The sequence below is a fragment of the Copadichromis virginalis genome, linkage group LG2, assembly GCF_057382275.1.
Source record: "Copadichromis virginalis isolate Kocher_CV1m ecotype Utaka linkage group LG2, C_Virginalis_male_GT1.1, whole genome shotgun sequence".
In the NCBI taxonomy this organism is placed as follows: Eukaryota; Metazoa; Chordata; class Actinopteri; order Cichliformes; family Cichlidae; genus Copadichromis; species Copadichromis virginalis.
This window is the reverse complement of record NC_140619.1, coordinates 13,327,024-13,342,250: the sequence shown is the minus strand read 5'-3', so window position 1 is coordinate 13,342,250 and position 15,227 is coordinate 13,327,024.

The window sequence follows — 15,227 nt, the reverse complement described above, 5'->3', positions numbered from 1 at the left end:
CAAACTGACGCCTCTCAATCACAAAGGCGATCCTGTTAAAGCAGAGATGTGTGGCGCAGTCTTTGCTGCCCGTCTGAAGACCTACTTCCAGAGACACTGCAGAATCCAGGTCAAAAAATGGTACCACCTCGTTGACAGCCAGACCGTCTTGGGTGCAATCCAGCGTGAGAGCTACGGTTTCCAGACCTTCTTCGCAAACCGCGTTGGTGAAATCCAGAGTAGCACTGATGTCCAGGATTGGTGGTGGATTCCTGGGTCAGCAAACATTGCAGACATTCTCACCAGAGGGGCCAGTCCAGATGCCCTAACCGAGGACTCCGAGTGGCAGTCGGGTTCCAAAGTTTCTCCAACTTCCTGAAGATGAGTGGCTGAAGAAATCCGCCGGAGAAGTCGCTGCCCAAGCTCGAGAAAAGGTCACAAAGCTACAGAAAAAGACTTTTGTTGCGGTCCTTACCAGAATGCACATCAAGGCGGCTCAGGACTCAGTACACGTAGAGTCGAGAAGACCACGAGGAGTAGCAACCCAACAGCTAATCGACGAAAGGCGATTCAGCAACCTGAGAAGGCTGATTGGGACCGTGGCGTGGGTCTGGAGGGTTGCCAAAAAGTTCATGAGATCAAAGACCAGAGACCAAGAAAAGTGGGAGGTAGTACCATCTTCGGGTGTCCTCACAGTCTGCGAGAGACAAGATGCTTTTCGAGACCTTTGCCTAGCAGCACAAGAGGGCGTCAACTTCCCAAGCACCACAACAGACAGACTAGTCGTTTACAGAGACCAAACAAGTGGACTTCTAGTTTGTGGTGGCAGAATCCAAACCTTCAAAAAAGACCGCAAAGCCGTTCCCCTTCTACCATTCCAAGCCTGGCTATCCACCCTCCTTGCCAGAGAAGCACACAGCGAGGGACATGGCGGAGTGGCAGAAACCTTACTGCGGATGAGAATGAAGGCTTGGGTTGTCAGAGGAAGAATTATTGCCCAAAAGGTCGTTGACCAGTGCATCATCTGCAAGAAGGCAAAGGCAAGAACCTGCAAGCAAGTAATGGGGGACTTACCTGAAGAGAGGTCAAATCTTGCTGCACCATTCGAATTTACATCTGTTGACCTGTTTGGACCCTATCATGTGAGGGATGATGTCAAGAGAAGAGTGACCATGAAAGTTTGGGGAGTTGTGTTTTGCTGTATGGCAAGCCGAGCCATTCATGTCGAACTAGCGAGCACACTATCAACAGAGAGCTTCCTGCTTGCCTACCAGAGGTTCACTTCTGTCCGAGGCCATCCCCGAAAAATCTGGTCAGATCCTGGTACAAACTTTGTCGGCGCCAAACCTGTCTTGGAAGAAATGTATGCTTACCTGAGACGACAAAACAAGGAGTCGCTTGAAGAATACTCTGCCAAAAATGAGACCATCTGGGCATGGAAGATTCTTCCCGCTGACTCACCTCACCGAAATGGGGCCGCCGAAGCTGCTGTCAGAGTTACCAAGAGAGCCCTCCATACTCTCGGCAATACAGAGGCTCTTACCTTTAGTGAGTTTCTGACAGCACTCCAGCTAGCCGCCAACCTTGCAAATGAGAGACCCATTGATGCCAGAATTCAGAGCCGAGAAGATCGCATTGACTACATCACGCCGAATAATCTGTTGCTTGGTCGAGCCACACAAAGTGGGGACTTCAAAACTGTCGACTTCACAAATTATCCTTTCAAAAGGCTGAAGGAAATACAAACCATAGTCAACAACTTCTGGAGATCCTGGAGCCAACTCGCTGGACCAAACCTGTTCATCCGCAGTAAGTGGCATACTGCAGAGAGAAACATTGCTGTTGGAGACATAGTTTGGCTCTGCGACCAAAATGCCCTTAGAGGGCAGTTCAGACTTGCAAAAGTCATCAGTGTGAATCCTGATTCTAAAGGGATCGTTCGAGATGTGCATGTGAGGGTCACTCCAAGTTCCAGCATTGCGATCAAGAGTCCAAAACCCGCTACCACAAGTCCTGAGCTGGGCACCACCTTACATCGGGACATCCGGCGTCTTGTGGTCCTTTTACCGGTGGAAGATCAAGTAAGGGACCAGCCCACCTGAGTGCGATCTTTCCAGACAGTGCTGAGCAAAGATCGAGTGGGAGGTGTCGCGCTGACCTAGTAGGTGTGGCTGTTATTCCTCTTTTCCTCCTCCTGCCCTCTACCTGTTCGGTGCTGCTGCTTACCCATGGCCGCTGATTAGACCTTGGGTGCAATCAACAACTAAGCACGGCCTGGTGTGCGCCGCCCTGCCAGGTGAGCCACATTAGAGCAATCAAGGGTGGGCGTGCCGAGTAAACCTTTAAATGCATGCAGCAGTCATTTGACCCGGGTGCAACATACTGAGAGGACGGCAAACAAAGCACTTTTCCACTGTGAGGAAGACTTTGAACAAGACAGGCTATCGGTAAGCTCTTGAGTTCACATTTTGCTTTTGCAGATGTATCTGGGACTATGGAAGCTCAGTTGTGCAAATGTTTTACGCTTAGGGAAATAGTTGCTGCATTTAAGTTTAATTATATTGACAAAAATGAATGTTTAAGTTTGAATAAATTGTTTGTGCAGTTAGTGTTCCCACATATTTATGTTAATTAATATTAAAAATAGTTACCCCAAATCCTTGGGTGGATCGTAAAACTAGTGAATAAATGTTTGGTTTTGATTTAAAGAAAATAATTCTTTGTAAAGAAAATCCTTAGTTAAAGTCTATTAAAATGTTTGTGAACGCTAAAATGTATACTTTAAAATACAATTGTTTATAAAAAAGTGTTAAATGCAAAGAAGACACATTGTGTATATTTATTTAAGAACCACAGTTAAATTAACACAGTTAACCACATGGTAAATGGCTTTACTGAAGTGTATTTTGTTATTTCATCTGTCTTCTGTGTAATTTATCTGAATGGTTAATGAAATGTTCTTTATTTTTGTGTTGAAAGGTTTTTTTACCTGCTGCTACCTACCAGCTATCAAACTAGTTGGTCTAAATAAAGTTGAGTGAAATTCAAAGTCTGGTCTTTTTCAAGTGTGGACACCTCACAGTCAGAGGAACACTTGACATCCACAATTTAGACCCAGGAAGAGACTTGGGGATACGCAGCAGAAGATGACTGATAGAGTTATTCGAAACATCTCGAATCAAGAACCAAGAGTTCATCGACAGTTCACCTCTGTGCAGCTACAGCTAAGGTCCAAATCCTCACATAAGCGTCAAGTTTTTTTTCTGCATTCACTTGTTTATGACCGAGCTCATAAATTTTTTATACTGAAGTTTATATTTATCAACTACAGAGTTTGCTCATTAACTACATGTGCTAGAATGTCACACTACAACAATTATGATAATCAGTTAATCAACATTAAGTCTAAAACGACATTCGTCTTAACAGTCTGCACTCCTGTCATTATTTAGTCATTATTTCAACAACAGAAGGTGAAAAAAAAATATGTAAATGAGCTCTTTATTGGAAATGATTTAAACAGAACATGCAACTGATATATATGAGGACCTTCAGACAGACTGAAATATTATTTATCTTCAGGTTTTTTCCCCTGATGCGTAGTTGAAATTCAGGTGTGCAAACATTTTGTAGAACAAATAAAGCTGCATTGAAAAAATAAAATGTAAAAAAAGATGACTTTCTTTAGGATGAATTCTGCTGAGGTGAGTGCTTGTGTGTCCCAGTGCTTCTCGTCTTTACGCAGAGCATTTGCTTCAGTCAGCCGAGGGTTGCCGCTGTCAGCAGTTCACTGCCTTCCCAGAAAGAAAAGTCCTGACTCCTGCACATGCAGTTAAAGCAGTAATCTGTGTCATTCTCGCCTTGTCCCCTGAGGTTAAAATCACAAATTAGACACCCAAATATCTCGTATTGTCGTCTGTGATAGACTCAGCCTTTATTTGTCCAAGCAGGGCTTGCTGAACACACCTGCTGCTTTTCATAAAAAATAAATACAGTGATTGCTTGGCATCCCCCTCAGCACCTTTCGGTTCAGCTTTGTGTCTGTCAGGTGGAAACTTTCACATCCTTAAAACATATTTCTGAGAATAAGGAATACTGCTCATTCTGATGTGCATTCAAACACGAGGGGCACATTCGCCCTGCCCTCTACTTTGTGGAAGCACAAATAATTCATGTTAACGTGATCATCTGGGTTTGGGCTATCTGATCTTCAAACGTGACTGCTCGCTTTCATCCAAATATGTGATTAGAAATAAAAGAAAGACATTGAAAAAAGACAAAAAACCCTCCTGATAAATCAAACCTCAAATTAAAATTAAGCCTTTCTACATGTCTGTAATCTCCTACAGATCCCAACTCAAATAAATCGATAACTTTAATCTGGAAACAACAATTAAATGTTTGAGCACTAGCTGCTGAACAAAGCCTGTGTGGATGGACAATGAGGCTGCTCAGATCTAGTTTGAGCTTCATAGGCTTAAATTCTCAATTATCTGAGAAGCTGTTAGGGGAAAAAAGCCAATGAAGTACACCGAGCAATATGTATATATATATATATATATATATATATATATATATATATATATATATATATATTTAACATTATGTTTCCAAAAACTGTCTGCTGTTTTCTGCTGCACAGAACTGGATTCTTTTTTTTCTTTTTGTTAGTTTTACTTTATAAACAGTCGATAGCAGCATGCAAAAAATGCAAAGAAAAAAAAAAGGAGCAGCTTTACTGCAAAATAAAATAATTCACTACATGCAGGACCATTATATTTTCTTATATTTCTAAAAGTAAAACAAAAAACCTATCACATAACCTGTAACAGATGAAAGAATTTAGACAGTTTTTCAACTCTCAGTAATGCTGCAGTGAACATTTGACTTAGGGACCTGCAGCGGAGTTTGGGCCCAGTCATGGCTAATGACGTCAGACTTAAAGACCGGATTGCCTTCATCCATCCATCCATCCATCCATCCATCCATTCGCTTCCGCTTATCCTTTTCAGGGTCGCGAGGGGTGCTGGAGCCTATCCCAGCTGTCATAGGGCGAGAGGCGGGGTACACCCTGGACAGGTCGCCAGTCTGTCGCAGGGCCAACACACAGGGACAGACAACCATTCGCACTCACATTCACACCTAGTGGCAATTTGGATTATCTAATTAACCTATCCCCACAATCTGCATGTCTTTGGACGGTGGGAGGAAGCCGGATTGCCTTCATATTAAATAATTTTTTGAAAAATAATTTTTAAAAATATTTCTTCACGTCATTATGCGCCTGCAAGTAGAGGTGACATGGGCCGCGAGATTGAGACACAGGCATTAGAGCCTCTTAATGCGTGTTTTGTCCGGTGTGGAATTACCAAAAAATAGAGAGGGCGTAGCCTAACATATGAATCAGGAAAAGCCGTGTAATCCATTTATTTCAACAAAGTAACTGTATTCTGAATACCACCTTTTTAAACGGTAACTGTAACTGTAATCCGGTTGTTCAGTCTGACGTCACTAGCCGTGTCTGGGTCTAAACTCCGCTGCAGGTCCATATATCAAATGATCACTATGGCATTACTGAGAGTTGAAAAACTGTCTAAAGTCTTTCATCTTTAATAAAATGATCAGCGTTCTGCTCTACCAGGTGTAACAATTGAGTTTAACATCCAGGCATCCATGAAAACGGAATTTATGACATTTAACAGAGTTAGAAGTTAGCAGGGAGTTAGCTCGCTAGCTTCAATCTAAATACAATATAGCATGTCCTGACTGCGGGGTTTTGGAAACAAATTAAAACGTACAGCTCTGCTATCACTTCCAACATAAATGAAGACAGAAAACTAAACAGTAGTGACGTTTGCAGGGTTACTGAAGTTGGGCTAGCTGGTGTATAATGATGTGCTACGTTACCGCTAGCGACACAGCTATGTTAGCATAATATAAACAAGCTAACTTTTTTTCCACTCGATAAAAGTTAACGTGAGTGTTCTCGGTGGTCAGGAACAAATGTAATCGCATGGCAGGATGCTGTAAAAGGACCAAACTTCAGCCAGGAGAACAACTCAGATAATCCATCCATAATACGAGGTTAGTCATTCATACTGCTGCATGGGCTGGGCTGTAGTTACATCCTAAGGTTTTAAAAACTGAGCTTAAATAAATGATTAGTGGTAATAAAAGCCGAGAGAGGTCAACAGTGATCACTGACTGTTTTAGGAGCTTTTTGAGATCAAATAGAAGAAAATGCATAACATTAAACATGTTAACAACACAAAAGCCATATTAAACGCAGACTACTTTAGACCCGGAAGTAGGATTCGCCGCGTCATCACTGAACAACCGGATAGAGTTGCTCATATTTTTTTATTTTAAATACGTAACGCCGGTACATGTATTCCATTTTTCCCCAACACTGTGTCCACCCTACTGTTATTCATTTTATATTAAGATTTAAAAATCTAGTTGGTATTGGTATGGCGAGTAGCCTTCAGTAATATTAATAAATCACGCAGCAGTAATACATTCATGTAGTTGTAAAAAGCACAATAATATATTACGTAATCTAAAGTATTCAGAATACGTTACTCTCATTGAGTAACGTAATGGAATACGTTACAAAATACATTTTGGGGCCTGTATTCTGTAGTGGAATACATTTTAAAAGTAACCTTCCCAACACTGATAACTTGCATAGTTCATATTTCTGTATAGCTTTAATATTTATATCCTGTTCATAGTCTGTACACTCACTACAGCCTGTACATACTTATGGTTATAGCATATTCATAACATACCTTCATACCGTGTACATTGTAACATGCCCATAATAGACCCATATTTTGTACCCTCATACCTATAACAGACCCATTTCTGTATCTATATATCTATATTATTGCTAATATATATTTTGTAATATATCTATATTATGGCTAAAGCAGTAGGCAGCAGGTGAAGTGTCTTGCCCAAGGACACAACGACCGAGACTGTCCGAGCCGGGGCTCGAACCGGCAACCTTCCGGTTACAAGACGAACTGCCAACTCTTTTAGCCACGATCGCCCTATGTATGTGGTTGGGGTGAGAGAAGGAAGACAGGATAAAAGACATGCTGTGGAAGAGAGACAGAGATTAATAACAAGTTTGATTCAGTGCAGAGAGGTCTATTAACACATAAGGAGTGAATCTAATAAAAGATATGGACACCTCTTCCATCACTGTTATATACCTGTCAGCAGTCTTCTGTCATGCACATACCCACTATACACACTTGTAAAGTCCAATTAGAAATCTGGTTTCTCACAAATACTGTAGAGAAATCCACCTGGGAAATCAGATTTCTTTAATCCTCTATTTCCATTACGGTAACAAGGTTTGTTGTTTACGTGGCAGGAATAAGCTGGAAAGCTGGAGTAGTCCGGTTCCTTAAGGGCATGTAAATACAGCGAATGTTAGTCTGATCAATAATGTTGATTGACGGATGTTTGTTGAACAATTTGACCAGCTGAAACAAAGCACATTTGGTCACTGCTGGGACATTTAAGATTCTCATCAAACTCCAGAAATCAATCAGGAAGCCTGCAATCAATGCAGCACGCCGACGATCCAGAACAGTGGAATTGCCCTTTAATGGATCTGGACCCTAATTCATTGTGGCAGCGGCAAATGGACGGGCAGGTCTGATTGTCTCTCAGCACACAGCTGGCCTTCACCAGCACACACACACACACACACACACACACACACACACACACAGCTACATACACCTTGTCTGAAAGCATTAGTTTCTGGATAGATTGATTAGCATGCTGGAGCACATCTGAGCTCTCTGATGAAATAGAGGAGGATCACATTGGGAAAGCTGCTGTTCAGTTAATGAGACAATTGATCAGCGAAACCTGTTTCAGGCTGCGGCTCAATCCTGACACGTTTCACCTCCCATATGTTTAAACTGTTAAGCACATTAAGAAGAAGGCATTATTGAAAGGCTGTTTAGGAGTCTGTGAGCATCCTGCTGTGTTTCAGAAGCTGGATTTTTGTTTTTTTTTAATGTGAAGTTAGGAGAGCACAGGCAATGCTTAAATACCTCTACATTTGTCTGTTTAGTCACAATAATGCTGGCTTTAGTCTGAGCAGGCACAGCTGCTCACTCTGTGCCTGGTGATGTCTACAAAATCCATCCAACCTCCATTATCATTCCCATCCCTAAAAAGACTGGCGTAGACAGCCTCAGTGAATACAGACCTACAGCCCTCCCGTCTGTAGTCATGTAAGTTTTGAGCAGGTAACCTCTCAGCACATCGGAGACTGCCTACCCCTACTTTACACTCTGTACACATATGACTGCACACAACCAACCCATCCAACCAACATTATTGTCAAGTATGCCGATAACACCATCGGCTGGCTAGGCTCAACTCTGATGGAGATGAGACAGCGTACAGGGTGGAGGTAGAGAACGTGCTGCTGGTGCTCATAAAACAACCTGAAGCTGAATATCCTTAAAACAAAACAACTCATAATGGACTTCAGCAGGCACAGACAGGTCCACTCCCCTCATTATAAATAGAGAATGGGTAGTATCTGTCTCCACCTTCCAATTGCTGGGCACCCACATATCTGCCAACCTCACCTGGACCCACACCACCATCGCCCTGGTAAAGAAGGCCCAGCAGCAGCTGCGCTTCCTCCGTATCCCGAGGAAGAATAACCTGGACCAGAAGCTGCTGCTGGCCTTCTACCACTCCTCAGTGGAGGGCGTGCTCTCTTCCTGCCTGGTGTTTGGTACTCAGGGGCCACGACTGAGAACAGGAAGGCTTTGCAGAGGGTCATTAACACCGGCTGCCCTCTGCCACCCCTGGCAGACAGGATCACCAGATCCTGCTTTCTCAGGAAAACCAGGGCCATCACAGGTGACCCCTACACCCTGCCCACCACCCGTTGGACTGGCTGCCCCCTGGATGGCACCTCCAGACTCATTAACAGCTTCTTTCCCCTGGCCATTCAGACTATTAAACATTATCCCCCCACACTCCACCCGTACCCACTCGCCTCATCAATCTGAGCCATGGTCTGAGTAACCCTCATCACTCAGGCCACTCACATACAGACTCTATACTCAGACACGTCTGTTCTTTGCACTACTTCCAAGCACTTTGCAACGACTTTCTCTTGTTTTGTATATACTTCTAATGTTTGTTTTTTATTGACTACTATTTATATTTTATTCTGGCACAGTTGGTGTGGAGCACTCAGTTTTTTTTGTACAGGTACTATGACAATAAAGGGCTATTCTATTCTATTCTATTCTATTCTATTTAAGGTGGAGACTGTCCTGACACCAAAGAACCAATCAGCAGGCAAAGTGGTAAACATAGCCGGTAGTGATTAAGTCACACAGAGAGGTTATCAAGCAGTTTTAAGCTGTCAAACAGAATTAGAAGTTCTTATTTGGGCCAAAATAAAATTTTTGCTATTAATATAATTTTTATGTTGCAGTGGCTGGTGACATTATGGCTCTCTCCCCATTTATTTGAACAAGGGCTTCAAAATAACCTCCCTGATTCTAATATGGCTGTCATGTTGCAGACCTGCTGCCCTTAGCTTTGTTGGAAAGCATCTTTGAGATGCTGGAATTGATGTTTTACAGCATGTAGCGGTCGGTAGTTAACGTGAAGGGGACCAGATAACAGAAAAAACAATCACAACAGACTTCAGTCGTTTCCCAGAGCTCTGAATATATTTCTCTTTATAAATACCAAGGTTCAACACACATGAACATCGCAGCCCCCCAAAAAAACTCCTTAAATAGGCACCTCAGACATGGCGAGTGTGTGCTTCACTTTAGCAAGGGAAATGCTACCCTGCACCCTCACACAGTGAAATAAGATTTTTTTCCATTTCCACATTACCTCACTTAAACCCCCATCCCTACCCCCAAATGCAATACTGTGCAAAGGTCATGAGCCACCATCCCTTTGTATTTGCTACCTTTCTTTGCTCTAAAAAAATGCATATAGTAAAAACTCTAATTTGCTGACTGAACCAGTAACACAAGAGACACCCTGGGCTGATGTTTACATTTTTAGTGTCTGAATTTATCTAATAACATCAAATATTGTAGATGGCAACATCAGAGCAGGCTCATGTAGGCTGACTCGTTGTCTCATTATACTGAGAGATGAAGAGCAGATATCTAGTATGAGATGTGATGTTACTGCAGATTTGTCCTGCTTGCTTCTCTGCTGTTTACCTCAAATTAATCTAGAGGAAATGACCCAGGCCAGACACAAAGTCTGGCAAAAATCCAATTTGGATTTGACTTTTAACAGTTTCTGTCATTATGTTTAATAAATGTCCAGTGTTGGCAGTGTTGGGGAGTAACGGAATACATGTACCGCCGTTACGTATTTAAAATACAAAATATGAGTAACTGTATTCCGTTACAGTTACCGTTTAAAAAGGTGGTATTCAGAATACAGTTACTTTGTTGAAATAAATGGATTACACTGCGGTACTTTCCTGTTTCATTTTGTCGCGGGTCAGGACTGTTTGGGTTTTGTTTGACAGCTATGTTCTGTTGTTCCAGGCGGCAGCATTACGGTTGCCATGGTTACAGGGTGACGCTCTCTCTCTCTGCGACTGTGTGCTTCCTGGGTGAGAGAGCGCCTTTTCGTTGTTGTTGTTGTGCTAAGCTAACAGGCAGAATGCTACAAGCATAGCTCTAAAGAATGTAGCATCGTGGGCAGTGTAGTCCGTGTTGCAGGGAGAATGGACTGCCATACACGTTATGGATCTGTGAGCGCGAGGAGGGAGAAAAAGGGGAATGGAATAAGGTACGAGTTGTCATCGAGGAAAAACGGGAGCTGGAAGCATGTAAATATAATAATAACCACTTCAGCCAAGAAGAGTGCCTGACGAGCCCAGTTGTAAGTAAGCTATTAAGACTCGACTGTACACCATGTTCGTGTTTTCCTCTGAAAACAATAAGTTCCGCTGGAGCAGCCTTTCAACGCCTCTCTCTGTCTCTCGCAAGAAAAGTTGACCAACACAACAAAGTAAAGCTATTTTTCGGCTACGAGCTGACAGGGACCCAGTATTAGTCAGAGGTCCCTTTACTACAGTTCGGAGTCGCGGACCTTCAGTAATAGTAATAAATCACAGCAATAGTACATTCACGTTGTTGTAAAAAGCATGATAATATAGTAAGTAATCCAAAGTATTCAGAATACGTTACTGTCATTGAGTAATGTAACGGAATACGTTACAGAATACATTTTGGGGCATGTATTCTGTATTCTGTAATGGAATACATTTTAAAAGTAACCTTCCCAACACTGAGTGTTGTGAAGTAACGTATTCTGAATACTTTGGATTACTTACTATATTATCATGCTTTTTACAACTACGTGAATGTACTATTGCTGTGATTTATTACTGTTACTGAAGGTCCGAACCGTAGTAAAGGGACCTCTGGCTAATACGTCGGGTTCCGTGTAGGGCTGTAGCCGAAAAATAGCTTTACTTTGTTGTGTGGAGAGGCGTTGAAAGGCTGCTCCAACGGAACATTGTTTCGGAGGAAAACACGAACACAGTGTACAGTCGAGTCTTAATAGCTTACTTACAACTGGGCTCGTCAGGCACTCTTCTTGGCTGCAGTGGTTATTATTATATTTACATGCGTCCAGCTCCCGTTTCTGCTCGATGACAACTCGTACTTTTCCACTCGCCTTTTTCTCCCTCCTCGCGCTCACAGACACATAACGTGTATGGCAGTCCATTCTCCCTGCAGCACGGACTACACTGCCCATGATGCTACATTCTTTAGAGCTTGTAGCATTCTGTCAGCATTCAGCTTAGCACAACAACAACAACAAAAAGGCACTCTCTCACCCAGGAAACACGCAGAGAGAGCGTCACCCTGTAACCATGGCAACCGTAACGCTACCGCCTGGAACAACAGAACATAGCTGTCAAACAAAACCCAAACAGTCCTGACCCGCCTCAATATGAAACAGGAAAGTACCGCCGTGTAATCCATTTATTTCAACAAAGTAACTGTATTCTAAATACCACCTTTTTAAGCGGTACCTGCAACGGAATACAGTTACTCATATTTTGTATTTTAAATACGTAACGGCGGTACATGTATTCCGTTACTCCCCAACACTGTAAATGTCTTACAGGCTTATAACTCCTGCTTTGCTTGCAGCAGCAGCAGAGTTAACAGGGTTTCAGAGCCGCAGCAAAAAGCTGAAATATCAGTGATTTACAGGCCAGCAGTTAATGAAACAGTGAGGCTGCTCCAGGTAGATCAGATATAGCCTGCAGGTGACTATACTTGATTTATTAACTCACGATGCTCACTGGTAATCACAAATATGGATATTGACCACCTTCTTCACAATACTCAGACACAATGAGTAACAGCTGGGATCAGCAGGGACACTGATTGGATGAAACACTCCAGGTTCATGAGGCCAAATTCAATCAAAGGTGCTTGACTTAACTAATACTTATGTCAGCATCGAAATGAAGATCCTTATAGGATCAGTTTAGCCTGTGCTGGTTTAAATCACTCATTTGTCTTCACAAAGCAAGGTCCTCACAAAGTTGAGAACATGAAATTGTCCAAAATGTCTTCGCTAAAGCACAAAGAGTTCCTTTCACCTGAACTAACTCCCGAAAAACACCCCCACACCATAATCCCCCCTCCACCAAACTCTACACTTGGCACAGTGCAGTCAGAGAAGTACTGTTCCCGTGGCAACCGTCAAACCCAGACTCGTCCATGAGATTGGCAGATGGAGAAGCATGATTGGTCACTCCAGAACATGCTGCTACTGCCCTAGGGTCCAGTGGTGGTGTGCTTTGCACCGCTGCATCAACACTTTGCATTGAACTTGGTGATGTAAGGCTTGGATGCAGCTGGTCGCCATGGAAACACACTATTCTTGAGTTAATCTGAAGGCCATGTGAAGTTTGGAGGTCTGTAGCCTGCATTCACTTTGTTATAATCCCTCTAATACTTAGTAGAATATTTAGAAGTGAGGAAATTTCACAACTGGACCTGTTGCACATGTGTCATCCACAGTATCACACTAGAACTCATTGAGGTCCCAAGAGCAGCCATTCTTTCAGGTATTTGCAGAAGCAGCCTGCATGCCTAGCTGCTTGATTTTATACACCTGTAAACATGGAACTGACTGGAACACCTGAATTCAATGATTTGGACGAGTGAGTGAATAATTTTGGCTGTTAGTGTATTTATGCTGTTATGATTCATAAGAAGGATACAAACTCTTTTTTTTTTTAATTATATTTTTATTGAAGAAAAAAAAGGGACTTGTTACAATAAAGTGCATTGACATTATTTAGTCAAAAAAAAAGAGAAAAGGAAAAAAAAAACAAAAAAACGTTGAGGGTCAACCTGACATTGTACGATACATGGGAGATACACCAAGATACACCAATTCAGGGCTGGTCTTACCTAAATTCAGGGCGGATGGGGGACACAAAGCTAATCCATTTATTCCATATTTTATAGAATTTGTCTTTCCGAATTTTTAAAAAGAATGTCAGTTTTTCCATTTTAAATATTTCGAAAACCACATTAAACCAATCCTCAAGTGTTGGCGGAGTTGGATTTAACCACTTTCTGGTTGTTGATTTTTTTGCTGGCCGCTAATAGCGCTTGTAAGAGTTTTGTGTCCCCTCCCCGGACCGAGTCAGCAACCAAGCCCAAGTACAAATTTACAAAATTGATGTCAAATTTTATCTTAAAAACCTCACACAAAGTTTTATGGATTCCCAGCCAGTAATTTTTTAAGTTAGGGCAGTCCCAAAAGATATGATAATGATGTGCCTCTTCTGATCCACATCTTCTCCAGCATTCTGCTGTCCCATTTTTATATTTAGTTTGATGAGGGGTTTTGAAAAATCTAATAATGTTCTTCCAACAGTGGTCTCTCCAAGATAAAGAACTTGTTGAGTACCAATGAAAATTACAAATCCTCTCCCAGTTCTCGTTTGTTATACCCATCCCCGATTCCAATTCCCATTTAATCTTAACATTTTGAGTAGTATCCTTCCTTGCTTGAAGGAGCACATCATATAGTTTGGAGATTGCCTTTCTCAGAGAACTATCATATGCTAATTTAACTATCTTAAAAATTTCTGACTCAAGATAACAGCTTCTGTTAACCACAAGCTGGAGAAATTTACATCATATTGGGAAAACTGGGTCAAATATATCACGTCTCATAGGCCAGATTTTACTATTACAAACCAATAATTATGATGTATGTATATATATTTATAGGATCACCCCATACAACACATCCGTGTTTTTTTTGTTTTGTTTTTTTTTGTTTTTTTTTCTTTCTTTTTTTTTTCTTTTTTTAGGTTTGTTAGTTTTGTTTTTTGATTTTCGGATTATGTGATGGTTTCAATTACTTCTATCGTTGTAAGTATTCTTCCCTTATGACTTGGTTGTAAATTAAAATACTATTTCAGTATCTAAGGCAGATAACCTAAGTATGAAGAATGCTTACATGATGTACATATTGTGAATGCCTGCTTTTGAAACCTTAATAAAAATATGAATTAAAAAAAAAAAAAAAATTTCTGACTCAACCATATTTGGGTTTGGGATATTGCAGTGTTTATTAAAGTAATCCCTCATTTGAAGAAACCTGAAGAAATCTACTTGTCTTAAGCCATTTCTTATTTGTAAAGACTGGAAACTCTGTAGTGTCCCTTTATGTGTGAAGGAATGGAATGTTGTTAGTCCACTCTCTATCCAGGACTGAAATCTATTATCACTTTCATTTGGTTTAAAATCTGTGTCATAAGCACACCATCTAAATACTTTTAGTATTCGTTCACTACCACATATTTTAGTCACTTTATTCCAATACTAATACATGTTTGTTACTCTTGTTTTGCTATATTTCTTTGTATGTGTGAAAACCTTTACAACAGTACCTGTTGCATATGGAGGCCTCTTAGTATCTCACAGATATAACAAATTGAACTTATAAAATATAAACATATATGAACTATATATATCAAAATGACCTGGTTAAGGTTACAGAACGCCTGCTCAGGTTAAAATATCTTGATTATCTTCATGTTAAACACTGTGGTGGGAGACAAAAGACACACAACATCAAATTCGCAAACCTTTAAGTTTCAGTGGTGACACTTCACCACATTGTCTTTGTAATGGCTATCTTTGTTTCTTCTTGGAGTTCTC